At 51.1% G+C, this 22,899-nt stretch overlaps 1 protein-coding gene across 2 annotated transcripts in view; it reads right to left on the bottom strand.

Moving 5' to 3' along the window:
• Positions 1-20,035, bottom strand: part of LOC138855384 (histidine-rich glycoprotein-like) — a 99,210-nt gene extending 79,175 nt beyond the window's left edge. The window contains exon 1 of one of the 2 annotated variants that reach the window (XM_070104516.1): positions 19,357-20,035. The gene's annotated coding sequence lies outside the window, so the exon portion shown is untranslated. The remainder of the gene's footprint in view (positions 1-19,356) is intronic. The other variant, XM_070104513.1, reaches the window with a different exon arrangement.
• Positions 20,036-22,899: the final 2,864 nt, after the last annotated feature.

The raw sequence follows: 22,899 nt of genomic DNA on the forward strand, positions 1-22,899 counted from the left end.
TTGCTGCGGGCAGTGTGTGCGGTTGCTGGAGGCAGTGTGTGAGATTGCTGGGGGCAGTATGTGAGCTTGCTGGGGGCAGTGTGTGGGCTGGCTGGGGCCAGTGTGTGGGCTTGCTAAGGGCAGTGTGTGGGCTTGCTGAAGGCAGTGTGTGGGCTTGCTGGGGGAAGTGTGTGGGCTTGCTGGGGGCAGTGTGTGAGGTTGCTGGGGCAGTGTGTGAGCTTGCTGGTGGCAGTGTATGAGCTTGCTGGGGGCAGTGTGTGAGCTTGCTGAAGGCAGTGTGTGGGCTTGCTGGGGGCAGTGTGTGAGCTTGCTGGGGGCAGTGAGTGAGCCTGCTGGGGGCAGTGTGTGGGCTTGCTGGGGGTAGTGTGTGACCTTGCTGGGGGTAGCGTGTGAGCTTGCTGGGGGCAGCGTGTGAGCTTGCTGGGGGCAGTGTGTGAGCTTGCTGGGGGCAGTGTGTGGGCTTTCTGTGGGCAGTGTGTGGGCTTGCTGGGAGCAGTGTGTGAGCTTGCTGGGGACAGTGTGTGAGCTTGCTGGGGGCAGTGTGTGAGCTTGTTGGGGGCAGTGTGTGAGCTTGCTGGGGGCAGTGTGTGAGCTTGCTGGGGGCAGTGTGTGAGCATGCTGGGGGCAGTGTGTGAGCTTGCTGGGGGCAGTGTGTGGGCTTGCTGGGGGCTGTGTGTGAGCTTGCTGGGGGCAGTGTGTGAGCTTGCTGGGGGAAGTGTGTGAGCTTGCTGGGGGCAGTGTGTGAGCTTGCTGGGGGCAGTGTGTGAGCTTGCTGTGGGCAGTGTGTGGGCTTGCTGGGGGCAGTGTGTGGGCTTGCTGGGGGCAGTGTGTGAGCTTGCTTGGGGCAGTGTGTGATCTTGCTGGGGGCAGTGTGTGGGCTTGCTGGGGGCAGTGTGTGGGCTTGTTGGGGGCAGTGTGTGGGCTTGCTGGGGGCAGTGTGTGGGCTTGCTGGGGGCAGTGTGTGGGCTTGCAGGGGGCAGTGTGTGAGCTTGCTGGGGCAGTGTGTGAGCTTGCTTGGGGCAGTGTGTGAGCTTGCTGGAGGCAGTGTGTGAGCTTGCTAGGGGCAGTGTGTGATCTTCCTGGGGGCAGTGTGTGGGCTTGCTGGGGGCAGTGTGTGGGTTTGCTGGGGGCAGTGTGTGGGCTTGCTGGGGCAGTGTGTGGGCTTGCTGGGGGCAGTGTGTGGACTTGCTGGGGGCAGTGTGTGAGCTTGCTGGGGGCAGTGTGTGGGCTTGCTGTGGCAGTGTGTGGGCTTGCTGTGGGCAGTGTGTGAGCTTGCTGGGGGCAGTGTGTGAGCTTGCTGGGGGCAGTGTGTGAGCTTGCTGCGGGCAGTGTGTGAGCTTTCTGGGGGCAGTGTGTGAGCTTGCTGGGGGCAGTGTGTGAGCTTGCTGGGGGCAGTGTGTGAGATTGCTGGGGACAGTGCGTGAGCTTGCTGGGGCAGTGCGTTGGCTTGCTGGGGGCAGTGTGTGGGCTTGCTGGGGCAGTGTGTGAGCTTGCTGGGGGCAGTGTGTGAGCTTGCTAAGGGCAGGGTGTGGGCTTGCTGAAGGCAGTGTGTGGGCTTGCTGGGGGCAGTGTGTGGGCTTGCTGGGGGCAGTGTGTGGGCTTGCTGGGGCAGTGTGTGGGCTTGCTGGGGGCAGTGTGTGAGCTTGCTGGGGGCAGTGTGTGAGCTAGATGGGGGCAGTGTGTGAGCTTGCTGCGGGCAGTGTGTGGGCTTGCTGGGGGCAGTGTGTGAGCTTGCTGGGGGCACTGAGTGAGCTAGCTGTGGGCAGTGTGTGGGCTTGCTGGGGGTAGTCTGTGAGCTTGCTGGGGGCAGTGTGTGAGCTTGCTGGGGGCAGTGTGTAAGCTTGCTGGTGGCAGCATGTGAGCTTGCTGGGGGCAGTGTGTGGGCTTGCTGGGGGCAGTGTGTGGGCTTGTTGGGGGCAGTGTGTGAGCTTGCTGGGGGCAGTGTGTGAGCTTGCTGCGGGCAGTGTGTGAGCTTGCTGGGGGCAGTGTGTGGGCTTGCTGGGGGCAGTGTGTGAGCTTGCTGGGGGCAGTGTGTGAGCTTGCTGGGGGCAGTGTGTGAGCTTGCTGTGGGAAGTGTGTGAGCTTGCTGGGGGTAGTGTGTGAGCTTCCAGGGGTCAGTGTGTGAGCTTGCTGGGGCAGTGTGTTGGCTTGCTGGGGGCAGTGTGTGGGCTTGCTGGGGCAGTCTGTGAGCTTGCTGGGGGCAGTGTGTGAGCTTGCTAAGGGCAGTGTGTGGGCTTGCTGAAGACAGTGTGTGGGCTTGCTGGGGGCAGTGTGTGGGCTTGCTGGGGGCAGTGTGTGAGCTTGCTGGGGGCAGTGTGTGAGCTTGCTGCGGGCAGTGTGTGAGGTTGCTGGAGGCAGTGTGTGAGCTTGCTGGGGGCAGTATGTGAGCTTGCTGGGGGCAGTGTGTGGGCTTGCTGGGGCAAGTGTGTGGGCTTGCTAAGGGCAGTGTGTGGGCTTGCTGAAGGCAGTGTGTGGGCTTGCTGGGGGCAGTGTGTGGGCTTGCTGGGGGCAGTGTGTGAGCTTGTTGGGGGCAGTGTGTGAGCTTGCTGGGGGCAGTGTGTGAGCTTGCTGGGGGCAGTGTGTGGGCTTGCTGAAGGCAGTGTGTGGGCTTGCTGGGGGCATTGTGTGAGCTTGCTGAAGGCAGTGTGTGGGCTTGCTGAAGGCAGTGTGTGGGCTTGCTGGGGGCAGTGTGTGAGCTTGCTTGGGGCAGTGAGTGAGCTTGCTGGGGGCAGTGTGTGGGCTTGCTGGGGGTAGTGTGTGAGCTTGCTGGGGGTAGTGTGTGAGGTTGCTGGGGGCAGCGTGTGAGCTTGCTGGGGGCAGTGTGTGGGCTTGCTGTGGGCAGTGTGTGGGCTTGCTGGGGGCAGTGTGTGAGCTTGCTGGGGGCAGTGTGTGAGCTTGCTGGGGGCAGTGTGTGAGCTTGCTGGGGGCAGTGTGTGAGCTTGCTGGGGGCAGTGTGTGAGCTTGCTGGGGGCAGTGTGTGAGCATGCTGGGGGCAGTGTGTGAGCTTGCTGGGGGCAGTGTGTGGGCTTGCTGGGGGATGTGTGTGAGCTTGCTGGGGGCAGTGTGTGAGCTTGCTGGGGGAAGTGTGTGAGCTTGCTGGGGGCAGTGTGTGAGCTTGCTGGGGGCAGTGTGTGAGCTTGCTGGGGGCAGTGTGTGAGCTTGCTGTGGGCAGTGTGTGGGCTTGCTGGGGGTAGTGTGTGGGCTTGCTGGGGCCAGTGTGTGAGCTTGCTGGGGGCAGTGTGTGAGCTTGCTGGGCTCAGTGTGTGGGCTTGCTGGGGGCAGTGTGTGAGCTTGCTGGGGGCAGTGTGTGAGCTTGCTGGGGGCAGTGTGTGAGCTTGCTGGGGGTAGTGTGTGGGCTTGCTGGGGCAGTGTGTGGGCTTGCTGGGGGCAGTGTGTGGGCTTGTTGGGGGCAGTGTTTGGACTTCCTGGGGGCAGTGTGTGAGCTTGCTGGGGGCAGTGTCTGAGCTTGCTGGAGGCAGTGTGTGAGCTTGCTGGGGTCAGTGTGTGAGCTTGCTGGGGGCAGTGTGTGATCTTGCTGAGGGCAGTGTGTGGGATTGTTGGGGGCAGTGTGTGGGCTTGCTGGGGGCAGTGTGTGGGCTTGCTGGGGGCAGTGTGTGGGCTTTCTGGGGGCAGTGTATGAGCTTGCTGGAGGCAGTGTGTGGGCTTGCTGGGGGCAGTGTGTGAGCTTGCTGGGGGCAGTGTGTGAGCTTGCTGGGGGCAGTGTGTGAGCTTGCTGGGGCAGTGTGTGGGCTTGCTGGGGGCAGTGTGTGGGCTTGCTGGGGGCAGTGTGTGGGCTTGCTGGGGGCAGTGTGTGGGCTTGCTGGGGGCTGTGTGTGAGCTTGCTGGGGGCAGTGTGTGAGCTTGCTGGGAACAGTGTGTGGGCTTGCTGGGGGCAGTGTGTGGGCTTGCTGGGGGCAGTGTTTGAGCTTGCTGTGGGCACTGTGTGGGCTTGCTGGGGGCAGTGTGTGGGCTTGCTGGGGGCAGTGTGTGAGCTTGCTGGGGGCAGTGTGTGAGCTTCCTGGGGGTAGTGTGTGAGCTTGCTGGGGGCAGTGTGTGGGCTTGCTGGGGGCAGTGTGTGAGCTTGCTGGGGGCAGTGTGTGAGCTTGCTGGGGGCAGTGTGTGAGATTGCTGGGGACAGTGTGTGAGCTTGCTGGGGCAGTGTGTTGGCTTGCTGGGGGCAATGTGTGGGCTTGCTGGGGCAGTGTGTGAGCTTGCTGGGGGCAGTGTGTGAGCTTGCTAAGGGCAGTGTGTGGGCTTGCTGAAGGCAGTGTGTGGGCTTGCTGGGGGCTGTGTGTGAGCTTGCTGGGGGCAGTGTGTGGGCTTGCTGGGGGCAGTGTGTGGGCTTGCTGGGGGCAGTGTGTGGGCTTGCTGGGGGCAGTGTGTGGGCTTGCTGGGGGCTGTGTGTGAGCTTGCTGGGGGCAGTGTGTGAGCTTGCTGGGAACAGTGTGTGGGCTTGCTGGGGGCAGTGTGTGGGCTTGCTGGGGGCAGTGTTTGAGCTTGCTGTGGGCACTGTGTGGGCTTGCTGGGGGCAGTGTGTGGGCTTGCTGGGGGCAGTGTGTGAGCTTGCTGGGGGCAGTGTGTGAGCTTCCTGGGGGTAGTGTGTGAGCTTGCTGGGGGCAGTGTGTGGGCTTGCTGGGGGCAGTGTGTGAGCTTGCTGGGGGCAGTGTGTGAGCTTGCTGGGGGCAGTGTGTGAGATTGCTGGGGACAGTGTGTGAGCTTGCTGGGGCAGTGTGTTGGCTTGCTGGGGGCAATGTGTGGGCTTGCTGGGGCAGTGTGTGAGCTTGCTGGGGGCAGTGTGTGAGCTTGCTAAGGGCAGTGTGTGGGCTTGCTGAAGGCAGTGTGTGGGCTTGCTGGGGGCAGTGTGTGGGCTTGCTGGGGGCAGTGTGTGGGCTTGCTGGGGCAGTGTGTGGGCTTGCTGGGGGCAGTGTGTGAGCTTGCTGGGGGCAGTGTGTGAGCTTGATGGGGGCAGTGTGTGAGCTTGCTGCGGGCAGTGTGTGGGCTTGCTGCGGGCAGTGTGTGAGCTTGATGGGGGCAGTGTGTGAGCTTGCTGCGGGCAGTGTGTGGGCTTGCTGCGGGCAGTGTGTGAGCTTGATGGGGGCAGTGTGTGAGCTTGCTGCGGGCAGTGTGGGCTTGCTGCGGGCAGTGTGTGGGCTTGCTGGGGGCAGTGTGTGGGCTTTCTGGGGGCAGTGTGTGAGCTTGCTGGGGGCAGTGTGTGAGCTTGCTGGGGGCAGTGTGTTGGCTTGCTGGGGGCAGTGTGTGAGCTTGCTGGGGGCAGTGTGTGAGCTTGCTGGGGGCAGTGTGTGAGCTTGCTGGGGGCAGTGTGTGAGCTTGCTGGGGGCAGTGTGTGAGATTGCTGGGGACAGTGTGTGAGCTTGCTGGGGCAGTGTGTTGGCTTGCTGGGGGCAATGTGTGGGCTTGCTGGGGCAGTGTGTGAGCTTGCTGGGGGCAGTGTGTGAGCTTGCTAAGGGCAGTGTGTGGGCTTGCTGAAGGCAGTGTGTGGGCTTGCTGGGGGCAGTGTGTGGGCTTGCTGGGGGCAGTGTGTGGGCTTGCTGGGGCAGTGTGTGGGCTTGCTGGGGGCAGTGTGTGAGCTTGCTGGGGGCAGTGTGTGAGCTTGATGGGGGCAGTGTGTGAGCTTGCTGGGGGCAGTGTGTGGGCTTGCTGCGGGCAGTGTGTGGGCTTGCTGGGGGCAGTGTGTGAGCTTGCTGGGGGCAGAGTGAGCTTGCTGTGGGCAGTGTGTGGGCTTGCTGGGGGTAGTCTGTGAGCTTGCTGGTGGCAGTGTGTGAGCTTGCTGGGGGCAGTGTGTGAGCTTGCTGGTGGCAGCATGTGAGCTTGCTGGGGGCAGTGTGTGGGCTTGCTGGGGGCAGTGTGTGGGCTTGTTGGGGGCAGTGTGTGAATTTGCTGGGGGCAGTGTGTGAGCTTGCTGGGGGCAGTGTGTGAGCTTGCTGGGGGCAGTGTGTGGGCTTGCTGGGGGCAGTGTGTGGCCTTGCAGGGGGCAGTGTGTGAGCTTGCTGGGGGCAGTGTGTGAGCTTGCTGGGGGCAGTGTGTGAGCTTGCTGGGGGCAGTGTGTGAGTTTGCTGGGGACAGTGTGTGAGCTTGCTGGGGCAGTGTGTTAGCTTGCTGGGGGCAGTGTGTGGGCTTGCTGGGGCAGTCTGTGAGCTTGCTGGGGGCAGTGTGTGAGCTTGCTAAGGGCAGTGTGTGGGCTTGCTGAAGACAGTGTGTGGGCTTGCTGGGGGCAGTGTGTGGGCTTGCTGGGGGCAGTGTGTGAGCTTGCTGGGGGCAGTGTGTGAGCTTGCTTCGGGCAGTGTGTGAGGTTGCTGGAGGCAGTGTGTGAGCTTGCTGGGGGCAGTATGTGAGCTTGCTGGGGGCAGTGTGTGGGCTTGCTGGGGCCCGTGTGTGGGCTTGCTAAGGGCAGTGTGTGGGCTTGCTGAAGGCAGTGTGTGAGCTTGCTGGGGGCAGTGTGTGAGCTTGCTGAAGGCAGTGTGTGGGCTTGCTGGGGGCAGTGTGTGAGCTTGCTGGGGGCAGTGAGTGAGCTTGCTGGGGGCAGTGTGTGGGCTTGCTGGGGGTAGTGTGTGAGCTTGCTGGGGGTAGTGTGTGAGCTTGCTGGGGGCAGCGTGTGAGCTTGCTGGGGGCAGTGTGTGAGCTTGCTGGGGGCAGTGTGTGGGCTTGCTGTGGGCAGTGTGTGGGCTTGCTGGGGGCAGTGTGTGAGCTTGCTGGGGGCAGTGTGTGAGCTTGCTGGGGGCAGTGTGTGAGCTTGCTGGGGGCAGTGTGTGAGCTTGCTGAGGGCAGTGTGTGAGCTTGCTGGGGGCTGTGTGTGAGCATGCTGGGGGCAGTGTGTGAGCTTGCTGGGGGCAGTGTGTGGGCTTGCTGGGGGCTGTGTGTGAGCTTGCTGGGGGCAGTGTGTGAGCTTGCTGGGGGAAGTGTGTGAGCTTGCTGGGGGCAGTGTGTGAGCTTGCTGGGGCAGTGTGTGAGCTTGCTGGGGGCAGTGTGAGCTTGCTGTGGGCAGTGTGTGGGCTTGCTGGGGGCAGTGTGTGGGCTTGCTGGGGGCAGTGTGTGAGCTTGCTGGGGGCAGTGTGTGAGCTTGCTGGGGGCAGTGTGTGGGCTTGTTGGGGGCAGTGTTTGGACTTGCTGGGGGCAGTGTGTGAGCTTGCTGGAGGCAGTGTGTGAGCTTGCTGGGGGCAGTGTGTGAGCTTGCTGGGGCAGTGTGTGGGCTTGCTGGGGGCAGTGTGTGGGCTTGCTGGGGGCAGTGTGTGGGCTTGCTGGGGGCAGTGTGTGGGCTTGCTGGGGGCAGTGTGTGGGCTTGCTGGGGGCAGTGTGTGGGCTTGCTGGGGCAGTGTGTGGGCTTGCTGGGGGCAGTGTGTGAGCTTGCTGGGGGCAGTGTGTGAGCTTGATGGGGGCAGTGTGTGAGCTTGCTGCGGGCAGTGTGTGGGCTTGCTGCGGGCAGTGTGTGAGCTTGATGGGGGCAGTGTGTGAGCTTGCTGCGGGCAGTGTGGGCTTGCTGCGGGCAGTGTGTGGGCTTGCTGGGGGCAGTGTGTGGGCTTTCTGGGGGCAGTGTGTGAGCTTGCTGGGGGCAGTGTGTGAGCTTGCTGGGGGCAGTGTGTTGGCTTGCTGGGGGCAGTGTGTGAGCTTGCTGGGGGCAGTGTGTGAGCTTGCTGGGGGCAGTGTGTGAGCTTGCTGGGGGCAGTGTGTGAGCTTGCTGGGGGCAGTGTGTGAGATTGCTGGGGACAGTGTGTGAGCTTGCTGGGGCAGTGTGTTGGCTTGCTGGGGGCAATGTGTGGGCTTGCTGGGGCAGTGTGTGAGCTTGCTGGGGGCAGTGTGTGAGCTTGCTAAGGGCAGTGTGTGGGCTTGCTGAAGGCAGTGTGTGGGCTTGCTGGGGGCAGTGTGTGGGCTTGCTGGGGGCAGTGTGTGGGCTTGCTGGGGCAGTGTGTGGGCTTGCTGGGGGCAGTGTGTGAGCTTTCTGGGGGCAGTGTGTGAGCTTGATGGGGGCAGTGTGTGAGCTTGCTGCGGGCAGTGTGTGGGCTTGCTGCGGGCAGTGTGTGGGCTTGCTGGGGGCAGTGTGTGAGCTTGCTGGGGGCAGAGTGAGCTTGCTGTGGGCAGTGTGTGGGCTTGCTGGGGGTAGTCTGTGAGCTTGCTGGTGGCAGTGTGTGAGCTTGCTGGGGGCAGTGTGTGAGCTTGCTGGTGGCAGCATGTGAGCTTGCTGGGGGCAGTGTGTGGGCTTGCTGGGGGCAGTGTGTGGGCTTGTTGGGGGCAGTGTGTGAATTTGCTGGGGGCAGTGTGTGAGCTTGCTGGGGGCAGTGTGTGAGCTTGCTGGGGGCAGTGTGTGGGCTTGCTGGGGGCAGTGTGTGGCCTTGCAGGGGGCAGTGTGTGAGCTTGCTGGGGGCAGTGTGTGAGCTTGCTGGGGGCAGTGTGTGAGCTTGCTGGGGGCAGTGTGTGAGCTTGCTGGGGACAGTGTGTGAGCTTGCTGGGGCAGTGTGTTAGCTTGCTGGGGGCAGTGTGTGGGCTTGCTGGGGCAGTCTGTGAGCTTGCTGGGGGCAGTGTGTGAGCTTGCTAAGGGCAGTGTGTGGGCTTGCTGAAGACAGTGTGTGTGGGCTTGCTGGGGGCAGTGTGTGGGCTTGCTGGGGGCAGTGTGTGAGCTTGCTGGGGGCAGTGTGTGAGCTTGCTTCGGGCAGTGTGTGAGGTTGCTGGAGGCAGTGTGTGAGCTTGCTGGGGGCAGTATGTGAGCTTGCTGGGGGCAGTGTGTGGGCTTGCTGGGGCCCGTGTGTGGGCTTGCTAAGGGCAGTGTGTGGGCTTGCTGAAGGCAGTGTGTGAGCTTGCTGGGGGCAGTGTGTGAGCTTGCTGAAGGCAGTGTGTGGGCTTGCTGGGGGCAGTGTGTGAGCTTGCTGGGGGCAGTGAGTGAGCTTGCTGGGGGCAGTGTGTGGGCTTGCTGGGGGTAGTGTGTGAGCTTGCTGGGGGTAGTGTGTGAGCTTGCTGGGGGCAGCGTGTGAGCTTGCTGGGGGCAGTGTGTGAGCTTGCTGGGGGCAGTGTGTGGGCTTGCTGTGGGCAGTGTGTGGGCTTGCTGGGGGCAGTGTGTGAGCTTGCTGGGGGCAGTGTGTGAGCTTGCTGGGGGCAGTGTGTGAGCTTGCTGGGGGCAGTGTGTGAGCTTGCTGAGGGCAGTGTGTGAGCTTGCTGGGGGCAGTGTGTGAGCATGCTGGGGGCAGTGTGTGAGCTTGCTGGGGGCAGTGTGTGGGCTTGCTGGGGGCTGTGTGTGAGCTTGCTGGGGGCAGTGTGTGAGCTTGCTGGGGGAAGTGTGTGAGCTTGCTGGGGGCAGTGTGTGAGCTTGCTGGGGCAGTGTGTGAGCTTGCTGGGGGCAGTGTGAGCTTGCTGTGGGCAGTGTGTGGGCTTGCTGGGGGCAGTGTGTGGGCTTGCTGGGGGCAGTGTGTGAGCTTGCTGGGGGCAGTGTGTGAGCTTGCTGGGGGCAGTGTGTGGGCTTGTTGGGGGCAGTGTTTGGACTTGCTGGGGGCAGTGTGTGAGCTTGCTGGGGGCAGTGTGTGAGCTTGCTGGGTGCAGTGTGTGAGCTTGCTGGGGGCAGTGTGTGAGCTTGCTGGGGGCAGTGTGTGGGCTTGCTGGGGGCAGTGTGTGGGCTTGCTGGGGGCAGTGTGTGGGCTTGCTGGGGGCAGTGTGTGGGCTTTCTGGGGGCAGTGTGTGAGCTTGCTGGAGGCAGTGTGTGGGCTTGCTGGGGGCAGTGTGTGAGCTTGCTGGGGGCAGTGTGTGAGCTTGCTGGGGGCAGTGTGTGAGCTTGCTGGGGCAGTGTGTGGGCTTGCTGGGGGCAGTGTGTGGGCTTGCTGGGGGCAGTGTGTGGGCTTGCTGGGGGCAGTGTGTGGGCTTGCTGGGGGCTGGGTGTGAGCTTACTGGGGGCAGTGTGTGAGCTTGCTGGGGGCAGTGTGTGGGCTTGCTGGGGGCAGTGTGTGGGCTTGCTGGGGGCAGTGTGTGGGCTTGCTGGGGGCAGTGTGTGGGCTTTCTGGGGGCAGTGTGTGAGCTTGCTGGAGGCAGTGTGTGGGCTTGCTGGGGGCAGTGTGTGAGCTTGCTGGGGGCAGTGTGTGAGCTTGCTGGGGGCAGTGTGTGAGCTTGCTGGGGCAGTGTGTGGGCTTGCTGGGGGCAGTGTGTGGGCTTGCTGGGGGCAGTGTGTGGGCTTGCTGGGGGCAGTGTGTGGGCTTGCTGGGGGCTGGGTGTGAGCTTACTGGGGGCAGTGTGTGAGCTTGCTGGGGGCAGTGTGTGGGCTTGCTGGGGGCAGTGTGTGGGCTTGCTGGGGGCAGTGTTTGAGCTTGCTGTGGGCAGTGTGTGGGCTTGCTGGGGGCAGTGTGTGGGCTTGCTGGGGGCAGTGTGTGAGCTTGCTGGGGGCAGTGTGTGAGCTTGCTGGGGGCAGTGTGTGAGCTTGCTGGGGGCAGTGTGTGGGCTTGCTGGGGGCAGTGTGTGAGCTTGCTGGAGGCAGTGAGTGAGCTTGCTGGGGGCAGTGTGTGGTCTTGCTGGGGGTAGTCTGTGAGCTTGCTTGGGGCAGTGTGTGAGCTTGCTGGAGCAGTGTGTGAGCTTGCTGGTGGCAGCCTGTGAGCTTGCTGGGGGCAATGTGTGGGCTTGCTGGAGGCAGTGTGTGGGCTTGCTGGGGGCAGTGTGTGAGCTTGCTGGGGCAATGTGTGAGCTTGCTGGGGGCAGTGTGTGAGCTTGCGGGGGCAGTGTGTGAGCTTGCTGGGGGAAGTGTGTGAGCTTGCTGGGGGCAGTGTGTGAGTTTGCTGGGGGCAGTGTGTGAGCTTGCTGGGGGCAGTGTTTGAGCTTGCTGCTGCTGTAGCATCATCTGCTGCTGCTGTAGCATTGTCTGCTGCTGCTGTAGCACTGTCAGCTGCTGCTGCTGTTGTACCACCATCAGCTGCTGCTGCTGCTGCTGTAGTACCGTCTGCTGCTGCTGTAGCATCGTCTGCTGCTGCTGTTGTACCACCATCAGCTGCTGCTGTAGTACCGTCTGCTGCTGCTGTAGCATCATCTGCTGCTGCTGTAGCACTGTCAGCTGCTGTTGCTGCTGTACCACCGTCAGCTGCTGCTGCTGCTGTAGCACCGTTGTTGGTGTGGCTTATTGAGAATACCAAGAAACAATTAACCCCAGAGCATTTGCCACCCAGGATAACCCAAAAAAGTCAGTGTCATCGAAGACTGTCTAACTTATTTCCATTGGGGTCCTTAATCTTGTCTCCCAGGATGCAACCCACACCAGTCGACTAACACCCAGGTGAACAGGGAAAAACGCCTGGAACTAGTGCTCATATTGGTGAATTTAGAGCCAGCAAAGGTTGGTTTGAGAGATTTAAGAATCATAGTGACATACACAGTGTGATAAGGCCTGTTCTGGAAGAAAATGCCAAACAGGACCTACAGTACTCAGGAGGAAAAGGCACTCCCAGGACACAGTGTCTCATCAGTCATTGCTGCATCTTCAATAAAGGTAAGTGTCATTTATTCTTCATTTAGTAGAGTAGTACATGCACAATATATATTGTGCATGTACTACTCTACTATTGTGCATGTATCCTTCTCTTTGTGTGTAGGAAAATGTATATTTCATGTGGTAAAAATTTTTTTTCATACTTTTGGGTGTCTTGCACGGATTAATTTGATTTCCATTATTTCTTATGGGGAAAATTCATTCGCATAACGATAATTTCGCATAACAATGAGCTCTCTTGCACGGATTAATATCGCTATGCGGGGGTCCACTGTACTAGAATGCCTAAATTCTAGTGCCCTCAAATCTAGTGAGAAAAAGCTGGTAGGCCTACATATGAAAGAATGGGACTATGTGGTCAGTGTGCACAGTATGAAAAAAATCTTGCAGCACACCTGTAGTTTACCTGGAGAGAGTTCCGGGAGTCAACTCCCCAGCAGCCCGGTCTGTGACCAGGCCTCCTGGTGGATCAGAGCCTGATCAACCAGGCTGTTGCTGCTGCCTGCACGCAAACCAACGTGCGAGCCACAGCCCGGCTGGTCAGGAACCGACTTTAGGTGCTTGTCCAGTGCCAGCTTGAAGACTGCCAAGGGTCTGTTGGCAATCCCCCTTATGTATGCTGGGAGGCAGTTGAACAGTCTCGGGCCCCTGACACTTATTGTATGGTCTCTTAACTTGCTAGTGACACCCCTGCTTTTCATTGGGGGGATGTTGCACTGTCTGCCAAGTCTTTTGCTTTCATAGCGAGTGATTTTCATGAGCAAGTTTGGTACTAGTCCCTCTAGGATTTTCCAGGTGTATATAATCATGTATCTCTCCCGCCTGCATTCCAGGGAATACAGGTTTAGGAACCTCAAGCGCTCCCAGTAATTGAGGTGTTTTATCTCCATTATATGCGCCGTGAAGGTTCTTTGTACATTTTCTAGGTCAGCAATTTCACCTGCCTTGAAAGGTGCTGTTAGTGTGCAGCAATATTCCAGCCTAGACAGAACAAGTGACCTGAAGAGTGTCATCATGGGCTTGGCCTCCCTAGTTTTGAAGGATCTCATTATCCATCCTGTCATTTTTCTAGCAGATGCGATTGATACAATGTTATGGTCCTTGAAGGTGAGATCCTCCGACATGATCACTCCCAGGTTTTTGACGTTGGTGTTTCGCTCTATTTTGTGGCCAGAATTTGTTTTGTACTCTGATGAAGATTTAATTTCCTCGTGTTTACCATATCTGAGTAATTGATGTTTCTCTTTGTTGAACTTCATATTGTTTTCTGCAGCCCACTGAAAGTTTTGGTTGATGTCCGCCTGGAGCCTTGCAGTGTCTGCAATGGAAGACACTGTCATGCAGATTCGGGTGTCATCTGCAAAGGAAGACACGGTGCTGTGGCTGACATCCTTGTCTATGTCGGATGTGAGGATGAGGAACATGATGGGAGCGAGTACTGTGCCTTGTGGAACAGAGCTTTTCACCGTAGATGCCTCGGACTTTACTCTGTTGACGACTACTCTCTGTGTACTGTTAGTGAGGAAATTATAGATCCATCGACCGACTTTTCCTGTTATTCCTTTACCACACATTTTGTGCGCTATTACGCCATGGTCACACTTGTTGAAGACTTTTGCAAAGTCTGTATATATTACATCTGCATTCTTTTTGTCTTCTAGTGCATTTAGGACCTTGTCGTAGTGATCCAATAGTTGAGACAGACAGGAGCGACCTGTTCTAAACCCATGTTGCCCTGGGTTGTGTAACTGATGGGTTTCTAGATGGGTGGTGATCTTGCTTCTTAGGACCCTTTGAAAGATTTTTATGATATGGGATGTTAGTGCTATCGGTCTGTAGTTCTTTGCTGTTGCTTTACTGCCTCCTTTGTGGAGTGGGGCTATGTCTGTTGTTTTTAGTAACTGTGGGATGACCCCCGTGTCCATGCTCCCTCTCCATAGGATGGAAAAGGCTCGTGCTAGGGGCTTCTTGCAGTTCTTGATGAACACGAAGTTCCATGAGTCTGGCCCTGGGGCAGAGTGCATGGGCATGTCATTTATCGCCTGTTCGAAGTCATTTAGCATCAGGATAACATCGGATAGGCTTGTGTTAACCAAATTTTGTGGCTCTCTCATAAAAAATTCATTTTGATCTTCGACTCTCAGTCTGGTTAGCGGCTTGCTAAAAACTGAGTCATATTGGGTCTTGAGTAGCTCACTCATTTCCTTGCTGTCATCTGTGTAGGACCCATCTTGCTTAAGTAGGGGCCTAATACTGGACGTTGTTCTCGACTTTGATTTGGCATAGGAGAAGAAATACTTTGGGTTTCTTTCGATTTCATTTATGGCTTTTAGTTCTTCCCGCGATTCCTGACTCCTATAAGATTCCTTTAGCTTAAGTTCGATGCTTGCTATTTCTCTGACCAGTGTCTCCGTACGCATTTCAGATATATTGACCTCTTTTAGCCGCTCTGTTATTCTTTTCTGTCGCCTGTAAAGGGAGTGCCTGTCTCTTTCTATTTTACATCTACTCCTCCTTTTTCTTAGAGGAATAAGCCTTGTGCATACATCGAGTTCCACCGAGTTAATCTGTTCTAGGCATAAGTTGGGGTCTGTGTTGCTTAGTATATCTTCCCAGCTTATATCGGTTAGGACTTGGTTTACTCGGTCCCACTTTATGTTTTTGTTATTGAAGTTGAATTTTGTGAATGCTCCCTCGTGACTAGTCTCATTATGTCGGTCTGGGGCTCCGTGCATACATGTCTGAACCTCAATTATGTTGTGATCTGAGTATATTGTTTTTGATATGGTGACATTACTTATCAGATCATCATTGTTAGTGAAGATGAGGTCTAGTGTATTCTCCAGTCTAGTAGGCTCTATTATTTGCTGGTTTAAATTGAATTTTGTGCAGAGATTTAAAAGCTCGTGTGATTGTGAGTTTTCATCAGAGCTGCCTCCTGGTGTTATTACTGCAACAATATTATTTGCTATATTCCTCCATTTTAGGTGCCTTAAGTTGAAATCTCCCAGGAGCAAGATGTTGGATGCAGGAGCTGGAAGATTTTCCAGACAGTGGTCAATTTTTAACAGCTGTTCCTGGAATTGCTGGGATGTTCCATTACCTGGAGTTTACCTGGAGAGAGTTCCGGGGGTCAACGCCCCCGCGGCCCGGTCTGTGACCAGGCCTCCTTAGGTCAGTGTCCCAGGATGCGACCCACACCAGTCGACTAACACCCAGGTACCCATTTTACTGATGGGGAACATAGACAACAGGTGGAAAGAAACACGTCCAATGTTTCTACTCTGGCTGGGAACCCAGGCCCTCACCGTGTGAAGCGAGAGCGTTAACCACCAGGCCACCAGAGCCCCCGGAGGCTTGTAGACTACCACAATGACTAGGTTTTGGTTCTCGATCTTTACTGCTAAAACTTCCACTACATCATTTGAGGCATTAAGCAGTTCTGTGCAAACAAGTGACTCTGCAATGTACAGGCCAACCCCCCCCCCTTTTGCCTGTTCACTCTGTCACATCTGTACAGGTTGTAACCTGGGATCCATATTTCATTGTCCAAGTGATCCTTTATGTGGGTCTCAGTGAAAGCCATGAACATTGCCTTTGCCTCTGCAAGCAGTCCACGGATGAAAGGTATTTTGTTGTTTGTTGCTGGCTTTAGACCCTGTATATTTGCAAAGAAGAATGTCATCAGCCTGATGGTATTGTTGGTACTGGGGGGGATTTTTTTTCCGGCATTAGTATCTGTATCTGTTGTTTTGGAGTGGAGGCCATCGACTGTGGTTCCACTCCAGGAACCATTTCCTGCCAGTTTTTTTCCTTCCTGGCACTAAAAATCCTCTCCCTCTTGAGTGGCTGTGGCTACCCAGGTTTTCCCATGGCCTGGATGTTTTGTATCTTTTTGTCCCATTTAGATGGTGTGCCTGGCAATTTAAGTTATAGCACAGTCTTTCCTGTACTGAAGAGGTACACATTTCAGGGTGAAATAGCTTACAGGAAGGGAGTTTGCATTTTCCTGTTGTCATATGGGCGTGGCATTTTCTAGGGTGGTCATAGTTGCACGTCCCATCTGTTTTTCCAGATTTCCCATGTCTGCAGATACAAAGTGCATAGTATGTGCACAGGCTTGGTTTCTGTTTGCCTTGGGTTTCTGTGACTGTATTCCCTGTTGGCGCATGTTTCCCTGTCTTATTCCTATCCTCCCTAGCACCAACAATGGAGCTCCCACCAGTTGTTTTTGGTAATATATCCTCTCTATTGCTAGTGGAGTCCTCTTGTTTGCTATTTCCTGTGGAATTTCTAGTTTGCAATATTGGTTTTATCTTATCTTTGACTACACTTGTTTCCCCACTATGGCTCCTGTCCCCTATAAGGTCATTTATATGTATTCCTTCCTGCATATAATTCCCGACTACCTGGACAAAATCTCCAGCTTCACCATTACTGTCTCCCAGGACAGCACCTCCAGCTTCCCCATTACTGTCTCCCAGGACAGCATCTCCAGCTTCCCCATTACTGTCTCCCAGGACAGCACCTCCAGCTTCACCATTACTGTCTCCCAGGACAGCACCTCCAGCTTCACTATTACTGTCTCCCAGGACAGCACTATCAGCCCCACATTTACTGACTACCAGGACATCATCTCCAGCCTTACAGTTTCTGACTACATGGCCAGTATCAAGGGCAGTACCATTCAGCCCAGACTTTTTATGTTCCCATCTGTTGTAGAAAGCTTCCAGGTTTTCTATGAAGGCAGCTTTGATGTTATCCTCTTTTAATACCCTTGTGATTTTAGTCCACAGATTTATCTCATTTGGGTATACCCAAAAACACTTCCCTGTTTTAATACTGCTTGTAGCTAGTTCTTGGATATTTGCACAAGGGGCGTGACACCAATTTCCACAAAAATGACAATTTATCCATGTGGAAGCCCATTTGTTTGATTGAGTGCAGACTACACAGGGCTTCATAATGATTTGAATGGTTGATTTACTGTAATTCTACTAGCAACCTCTTGAATACTCTATTAATAACCTCCTTAAATGAAGCTCTAGCTATTTGTATTTCTGCTTTCTAACATACTGGTCAGTGATTTGGGCTAACACATGAAGGATCTACTTGAAATTATCTACCCGAGTAATATGTGATTTGATTGATACAAAAGTATAACTTGCGTGTTGAAGAACCGGTGATTTCTGGCAGCTCCTACAATGACGAACGGTCAAGCCTCAACCCTTGTTTATCAATCGCTGTATCTAGCTTTTCTAGTTTTTTTCATCTCCACCACAATAAATGCTATATTATCACTATAGTTGACTGGTGGAAATTTTGGAGGAAGGACGCTTTTTCTGTAGTAATAATTGCTTCTCGTTGTGTATATTGCGACCGCTGGTAACTACAGGATATATGAAATTCACAGTATACGTCTGGTATTTCAAGAAAAAAGAAACTAATGAAAGTCACTCCACTCCACTAAGTACCCACAGTGAGTAATGAGAAAAAAAAACTTTCACAGTGTTTTTGGTTTAAAACAGCTGCTTTGCACTGTATTTTTGTATGGTATTTATGATGGTATTCTAGTTTTCCTGGTCTCATTTTATAGAACGGAAGACATATTACAGAAATTGAGATGATTTTGACTGGTTTTACAATGAAAAGTACCTTGAAATGGTCCAAGTCGGACCAAAATATTGTCGTTAGCTCCTCTCTTCTACGTGCGGGTTATTTGTGTATTGTTCCAGTCATGGTATTGTGCCTTTTTTTGTTATTTGTTGAGCTCAAAGTAGCAGAAATCTTTGATTTTTGCCAAAGTTCAAAAGTAAACAAATCATGCCAAGTGTCCAATACATGTCAACTGGTGAGTCTGATGTTCTTTTCAATTCAATTCAATTCAAAGTTTATTCTCTATAAGGATTACAATGCTGAGTTTACAGAAATTTGGTTATTGTTTGGTTTACATGTAGTAAAATTGTGATTACAGAGTGTACCACTAGAACGCTTAGCATGGCTAGGCATTTCGGGCATACTTAGTTTTATTCTTAATTGTAAAATATTACAAATTATGAGGTAAGTTGGTCTTATGGCTAAGTGACTAAATACTAGTTTATGAGTTTAGCAATGTGAATGCTTTTGTTTTGGCACAGTATATAGTTTCAGTATTGGAGTATCATAGGATTCATTATTTTAAGACTGAGATTAATATTTCTGTTTATGGTCAAATGAGTGAGCGAGTGTAAGTGTGAACCACCAGGTGGTATTCGTGTAGTTAGTTGACGGGGTGTATCAGGGAGATAAGATGTTTTCTAATGGTAGTTTTGAAGGTGATGAATGTGTCTGCAGTTCTAGAGTTCTCAGGTAGGGTATTCCAGATTTTAGGGCCTTTGACATACATTGAATTTTTGTAAAGGTTTAGTCAGACACGGGGAATGTCGTAGAGATGTTTGTGTCTGGTGTTATGCCTGTGGGTTCTGTCACAACTATCAAGAAAGCGTTTTAGGTCAAGGTTGATATTAGAGTTTAAGGCCCTGTAGATATAGATTGCACAGTAGTAAGTGTGGATGTACTGAACTGGGAGTAAGTTTAGATCTTTGAAGAGTGGGGGGGTGTGCTGCCAGGGATGGGAGTTAGTGATTATTCTTACTGCAGCTTTTTGTTGGGTTATTATTGGCTTTAGGTGTGTTGCTGCAGTTGATCCCCAAGCACAAATAGCATAGGTGAGGTATGGATAAATAAGTGAGTGGTATAGTGTGAGAAGGGCATTTTGCGGCACGTAGTATCGTATCTTGGAGAGGATCCCAACCGTTTTGGATACTTTTTTGGCTATATGCTGGATATGGGTGCTGAAATTCAGGTTGTTGTCAAGGTATAAGCCTTGGAATTTTCCCCCATTATTTCTGGTAATTAGAGTGTTGTCAATCTTAATGTTAATTTGTGCATCTCCTGCTCTGCTACCAAACATAATATAGTAAGTTTTGTCAGTGTTAAGTGTAAGTTTATTGGCTGTCATCCAAGTCGATATTTTAATCAGCTCCTCATTCACAATGGTGTTGAGGGTGGCAAGATTAGGGTGAGAGATGACATAAGTCGTGTCATCAGCAAAGAGAATGGGTTTCAGGTGTTGGGATACGTTTGGAAGGTCATTGATGTATATGAGGAAGAGCAGGGGACCAAGGACACTTCCCTGCGGAACTCCAGTATCAAGTGGCCGTGTTGCTGATGCTGTGTCTTTAATGGTGATGTACTGATACCTATTAGTAATGTAAGATTTGAAATAAGCAAGCGCATGGCCTCTTATACCGTAGTGGTCAAGTTTGTGGAGTAGGATATGGTGGTTTACTGTGTCAAAAGCTTTTCTTAGGTCAATAAAAATTCCTAGTGGATATTCCTTATTTTCCAATGCTGTGTAAAGCAGATCTAGCATTTTTATGATTGCATCATTAGTGCTTTTATTTTTCCTGAATCCAAACTGGCAGGGGTTGAGTATGTTTTGAGCCGTTATAAATGAATACAGTCTCTTGTACACGAGTTTCTCAAAGATTTTGGATAGCAATGGATAGCAAGTTCACTGATATTATTTATACCATTTCTACACTAATGTAGCAGTCTACATAACAGTAAATCTTCTATTTTTTGTGAGAATAAAAATTCAATGTGGAAAGCAAAAGAATGTAAGAGGGGCATGGGGACATGACTAATTGTTGCAACCCCTGAATGGGTCACAATGTATATAATCTATATTACCTTTTCATATAATTTTATGTTTATATTTGCAATAATAGCTAAATCGTAAATATATTGCTTTATATTATTATTTGACTTAGTTACTTTTGTTAGGTAGGATGTAACATTCATATATTATTATTATGTGCTCATAGTTCAAGTCTTGATTGTCTACCTACTGTAATTATCTCTCATGGCTCGTTACTCTGCCAGCTTCTGTGTTGCTGGGCAGCAACTGTCCACGGAGCTATCACGTGATCGAGGGGGGGGTGATCACACCTCGCCTGAAGTAGTCAGTCTGGGCTAGACTCTCTTGGTGGTTGGACGTATTTCTGACAAGACGTGCCTAACTCTTCCTTATTGGCCCTTGTTGGAAGATCGTCTCTGTAGCTTTCTTGTTGGTTCTGTAGAACTCTGTTAACAGAACATTGTCTAGACTTAGTGATATTCGACTGAGGTTGTGTGCTGCATAGACACTCTGAGCAACTCAGGTCCTGAGCTGTAGCTTCTGACCTAATTTGTACTGGTATCTGTGTACTGTCACAGTCGGGGATTTTCTTATGCTGAACTTAGATTCAGTAGTATGGGAGTTTTGTGACTTTTGTGGAGGATCTGCAGATGGTCCTAACTTAGTGTCTTTATATCATCTCCTTGGTCCTGATTCTGTGTCACAGTTGCTTGTTATATAGCTATTGGGCTTAGCAGTCATTTTATTGTTCAAGCTAGCTGTTCTGATTGCCAGGTGGTCAAGAAGTTAGTTTATGTGAGGAGTTTCTCAGTCACTGGTTTAAGTCTAATCGAGTCATGAGACAGCGAACTACTTAGAGCACTTGCACACATACACACAAACTTATTTGTATATATATGTATTAGGTTATTAAATGTTAACAATATACCAGACAGTACTTAAGACGTATAAATGTGATATGTGCCTTCAGCACGAGAGAAGTGATTATTATTATTTTGATTACTGTGATTAATTTAATTTAATTTGATAATATACTCCTAGACATTATTATTGTTAATAAATTTATTAAATTTTAATTTCTTTAGTTAGTAGCCTACCAGTTGTAATCCTGAAGCACTAATAATTCTTATTGAATTCCATTGGATAATTGGACCAGGATACTGACTACTTGTAACAGGCTGAATGTTAGAAGGGCAGTCCTTTCTAGTATTCACTGGAGATCTCTAAGCTTATTAGAAATCGCATTTTTTGTAACACTAATGAACAGAGGAAATATTATTTTAGTGCCAGGAATGTCTTTCTTGTTTATTCTGGATCCTATTTGGAAATTGCCATCTTTTGAAATTTGTGTGAAATTGGCAACATTATAAATTCTGACCACTTTATTGGATAGTTGAAATCGGTAAATGGGTGGTTTCTTGTACTCATTCGTTAAAAAAAATGGAGTTTTAGCAAAAGAGTTATGATTTTTGTCGACTAGTATACTGGAATTGGCCGAAAATAGGGCTCAATAGTCGCCAATGTGTAAACATCGTCGAGACCACTAACTTCACAAGAGCATAATTCAGTAAGTTTTCCATCAAATTTCATACTTTTGGTGTCATTATGATCGAGAAAAGATTCTCTATATTTTCATAAGAATTTTTTTTTTTTTTTTAATTTTGGCAACCCTGAGAACAAGTCCGCGCAAGGGCCTGGTGACCCTGAAAGAATTAAATATTTATCTGTGAAGATCTTCAAGATTAATCAAAAGTTGAACATAATAATTATGTTTAATAATTGAGTAAACAATTTGACTTCAACACAAACATCTTTAAATTTTATTATATTCTTGGAGTATAATAATATTAACCCTTCCATTGTTTTTGACGTACTAGTACAGCTTATGCACCAGGGTTATTGATGTACTAGAACACCTAAATTCTAGCACCTTCAAATCTAGCGAGAGAAAGCTGGTAGGCCTACATATGAAAGAATGGGTCTATGTGGTCAGTGTGCACAGTATAAAAGAACTCTGCAGCACACAGTGCATAACGAGAAAAAAAACTTAGTGTTTTTGGATTAAAACAGCCACTTAGCACTGTATTTTCATATGGTATTTATGATTGTATTCTAGTTTTCCTGGTCTCATTTTATAAAATGGAAGACATTACAGAAATTGAGATCAATTAGATTGGTTTCACAATGAAAAGTACATTGAAACTGAGCTCAAAGCAGCAGAAATCTTTGATTTTTACCAAAGTTCAAAAGTAAACAAATCATGCCAAGCATCCAATACACGTCAACTGGTGACTCTAATATTCTTTCACAAATGCGCTAATATTATTTATACTATTTTTATGCAAATGCAGTAGTATGCTTAACAGTTAATCTTCTATTTTTTTAAGAATAAAAATCCAAAGTGGAAAGCAAAAAAAATATATGAGTGGCCTGGAGATGTGACTAACGAACAGAGAACTTGCTATTTTAGTGCCAAGAATGTCTTTCTTGTTTATTCTGGACCCTATTTGGAAAATGGCATCTTTGTGTGAAATTTGTGTGAAATTGGCAAACTTGCTAAATTCTGACCACTTTATTGGATAATTGAAATAGCTAAATGGGTGGTTTCTTGTAATCATTCGATAGAAAAAATCAATTTCCATTGAAATAAATATGAGTTTTGTTGACTAGTACACACAAATTGGCCGAAAATAGGGCTCAAAATGGGTGAAATCGTCGATGCATAAACATAGCCAATACTGCTAACTTCGCAAGAGCATAATTCCGTAAGTTTTCCATCAAATTTCATACTTTTGGTGTCATTATGATTGGGAAAAGATTATCATTTATAAGAAAAAATATTTTTTTTTCTGAAAAATTTTTGACCCTGAGAACAAGTTTAGGAGAGGGCCTCTTGACCCTAAAAGGGTTAATACAGCCTCTCCTCATGTAGCGACACACTCGTTTACCGACACCTCAGACTTACGATGGGCTCTCTGACCAGTTTGCATACCTAAATAATGTATATTAGAGCTGATTTCCTGTATTCTGCTTATTACAATATACAGTACACTACTATATAAACATTTAAAAATATAACAGAAATGTAATAAATGGAGCAAAGGTGACATTACAACAATACCAAAGATGGTTGACACAAACCCACTATCATTATATTATGCTCCTCACATAGTGATAAATTTGTATACTGTCGTGGTCTAAGGAATGGAACTCTGTTGTTGAGTGAGGAGAAGCAATAATATAATCAAGGTGCTAAACCTGAAAAGGTTATAAAGCACTGCAGGGTGAATTGTGCTAAAGAAGGTATATACAAAGGTCAGAGACTAGTGTGTTGTAAGAGTGTGCAAAAGGTAGAGTTAGGAAAGGTTGTGACCCAAAAGCACAAAAATTTGATGGAAAACTTTTGGAATTACACTCTCACAAATTTAGTAGTCATGCTATATTTGCTTATCGGTGATTTTGCCTCTTTTCTGCCCTAATTTGGGCCAATTCCAGTGTTCCAGTCGGCCAAACTCATAGCTATGACATTAGAACTCCTTTCATTGTATCAACTGAGTACAAGAAACTGCCCATTTATGTATTTCAACTACTCAGTAAAGTGATCAGAAAATACTAATTTTTCCAATTTCACACAAAATTCAAGAGACCGTTTTCAAAATAGGGTCCAGAATAAATAATGAAGATATTCCTGACACTAAAATAACATTTTCTCTGTTCATTAGTCACCTCTCCAGGAACTTCTTATATTATGCTT

The sequence above is a fragment of the Cherax quadricarinatus genome, chromosome 92 (assembly GCF_038502225.1).
Source record: "Cherax quadricarinatus isolate ZL_2023a chromosome 92, ASM3850222v1, whole genome shotgun sequence".
Taxonomy (NCBI): Eukaryota; Metazoa; Arthropoda; class Malacostraca; order Decapoda; family Parastacidae; genus Cherax; species Cherax quadricarinatus.